The sequence below is a fragment of the Micromys minutus genome (genome assembly GCF_963924665.1).
Source record: "Micromys minutus genome assembly, chromosome: 7".
NCBI lineage: Eukaryota > Metazoa > Chordata > Mammalia > Rodentia > Muridae > Micromys > Micromys minutus.
The window spans coordinates 74,298,790-74,302,149 of NC_137976.1; positions in this window are offsets into that span (position 1 = coordinate 74,298,790).

The window sequence follows — 3,360 nt, forward strand, 5'->3', positions numbered from 1 at the left end:
TCATAGTCTCTGCTAGTTTGCAGTGTCCTCTTCAGTTCCTGTTTCCATGATCTGTCCATTGGTGAGAGTGGGGTATTAAAGTCTCCCACTATTATTGTGTGGGGTGAAATGTATTTTTGAGCTTTAGTAGGGTTTCTTTTATGAATGTGGGTGCTTTTGTATTCAGAGCATATATGTTAAGGTTTGAGAGTTCCTCCTGACAGATTTCCCCTGTAATGAGCAAAAAGTGTCCTTCCTTATTTATTTATTTTTTGATAACTTTTGGTTGGAAATTTACTTTATTCGATATTAGAATAGCCATTCTAGCTTGCTTCTTGGGACCATTTGCTTTGAAGTTTTTTTCCCCAACCTTTTACTCTGAGATAGTGTCTGTCTTTGTCTCTGGGATGAGTTTCTTGTATGCAGAAAAATGCTGGGTTTTGTTTATGTATCCAGTCTGATAACTTATATCTTTTTATTGGGGAGTTGAGTCAATTTATGTTAATAGATATCCAGGTATAGTGGTTGCTGTTTCCTGCTATTATTGCTTTTGTAGATTGAATTGTGCCTGTGTCTCTTTCTCCTTTTGTTTTCCTTGCTTGGGAGTTGTCTTGTTTTAGTAGGATGTAGTTCTTCTCATTGTATTGGGTTTTCTACCTATAATTCGTTGTAGTGCTGGTTTTGTAGTCAGATATTGTGTAAATTTAGTTTTGTGTTGAAATATTATCATCTCTCCATCTATGGTGATTGATAGTTTTGCTGGGTATAGCAGCTTGGGCTGGCACTTGTGCTCTCTTGGAGTCTGCATGATGTCTGTCCAGGCTCTTCTAGCTTTCATAGTCTCTGTTGAGAAATCGGGTGTGATTCTGATTGGTCTGCCTTTATATGTTACATGACTTTTTTCCCTTACTGCTTTTAGTATTCTTTCTTTGCTTTGGGCACTTGGTGTTTTGACTATTATGTGTCTGGAGGAATTTCTTTTCTGGTCCAACCTGTTTGGAGTTCTGTAGGCTTCTTTTATGCTCGTGGTCATCTCATTCTTAAGGGTAGGGAATTTTCTTCCAGGATTTTGTTGAAGATATTTACTGTGCCTCTTAGTTGATATTCTTCTCCCTCTTCTATTCCTATTATCCTTAGGTTTGGTCTTCTCATTGTGTCCTGGATCTCCTGGACATTTTGGGTTAGGAGCTTTTTGGTTTTTGCATTTTCTCTGACTGTTTTGTCTATGTTTTCAATGTTGTCTTCGGCCACCGAAATTCTCTCCTCCATCTCTTGTAGTCTATTGGAAATGCTTGCATCTGTGACTCCTGATTTCTTTTTTAGGTGTTCTACCTGTAGGGTTATCTCTTTTAGTGTTTTCTTTATTGTGTCAATTTCGGTTTTAAATTCCTTCTTCCATTCCTTCATCTCTTTGGTTCTGTTTTCCTCTAGTTCTTTGAGTTTTTTGAGTGTTTTCTTGTTTCTTCTTTAAAAGCTTCTAATTCATTATGTCCCCCCCCCCCCGTTCTTGTTTAAGGATCTCTATCATCATCTTGAGGTATGATTTTAGGTCTCTGTCTTTTTTTTTTCAGGTGTGTTTGACATTCCGTTATTTGCTCTGATGGGAGAGCTGGGTACTGGGGTTGCCAGGTTGTCTTGGTTTTTCTGTGGTACGTTTTTTCCCTTTCCTCTTGCCATCTTGTTGTCAGTCTTATGTCCCTGGATCACCGCTGGCTCACCTCTGGCTCACCGGTGGGTCTCTGCTGTTCCTGGTGGCAGATGGTCTGAGTGCGCATTCTGTACTCAGTGTTGTCCAGCTGGGAATAGCCTGAAGCCAGGTTACTGGTTCCCTGAACCAAGCTGGGGCAGGGAGGGGGAACCGGGGGAACCACACTTTTTGCGCGCTCGGCAGAGTTCTCTCTAAACCCCAGCTAGTCAGAATGCCTCCTTGCCAGTCCTGTGTCCCTGGATGTCTGCTGGACTACTGCTGGCTCACTGCTGTTCCAGTCCTGTGTCCCTGGATGTCTGCTGGACCACTGCTGGCTCACTGCTGTTCCAGCCCTTTGTCCCTGGATGTCTGCTGGACCACTGCTGGCTCACTGCTGTTCCTGGTCTCACCCTACCTATTCAACATAGTACTGGAAGTCCTGGCCAGAGCAATTAGACAGCAAAAGGAAATCAAAGGGATACAAATTGGAAAGGAAGAAGTAAAAACATCACTATTTGCAGATGACATGATAGTGTACTTAAGCGACCTCACAAATTCCACCAGAGAACTTCAACAGCTGATAAACAAGTTCAGCAAAGTGGCTGGATACAAAATTAACTCAAACAAATCAGTAGCCTTCCTCTACTCAAAGGACAAACATGTGGAGAAAGAAATTAGTGAAAAGATACCCTTCACAATAGTCACAAAAACTATGAAATACCTTGGTGTGACTCTAACCAAGCAAGTGAAGAACCTGTATGACAAAGAACTTCAAACCTCTAAAAAAGGAAATTGAGGAAGATCTCAGAAAATGGAAAGATCTCCCATGCTCATGGATTGGAAAGATCAACATTTTAAAAATGGCCATCTTACCAAGGCAATCTACAGATTCAATGCAATCCCCATCAAAATTCCAAGCCAGTTCTTCATTGAGTTGGAAAGAGCAATGTGAATTTTCATTTGGAATAACAAAAGACCTAGAATAGCAAAATTTATCCTCAACAACAAGAAAACATCTGCGGGAATCACTATCTTTGACCTCAAGCTATATTACAAGGCAATTGTGCTAAAAACTACATGGTACTGGTACAAAAATAGGCACGTGGAATAATAAAATAGAATAGAAGATCCAGAAATGAGCCCTCATGTATATGGGCACCTGATTTTTGACAAAGGAGCTGTAAACATTTAATGGAAAAAGGACAGCCTATTCAAAAAAGTGTTGGTCCAACTGGCACTCAGCATGCAGAAGAATGAAAATAGACCCTTTCTTATCTCCTTGTACAAAGCTCAAGTGTAAGTGGATCAAAGATCTCCACATTAAACCAGGTACACTGAAACTATTAGATGAGAAAGTAGGGAAAACCTTAGAACACATAGGCACAGGGAAAATTTCCTGAAGAAAACACCAAAGGCTCGTCCTCTAAGGTCAAAGATTAACAAATGGGACTTAATGAAATTGCAAAGTTTCTGTAGGGTTAAGGACATTGTCAAGAAAACAAAATGGCAGCCAACAGATTAGGAAAAAATCTTTACCAACCCCACATCAGATAGAGGCCTAATATCCAAGGTAATCAAAGAACTCAAAAAGCTAGACACCAGAGAATCAAACAACCCTATTAAAAAATGGGGTACAGAGCTAAACAAAACATTCTCAATTGAGGAATATAGAATGGGTGAGAAACATCTAAAGA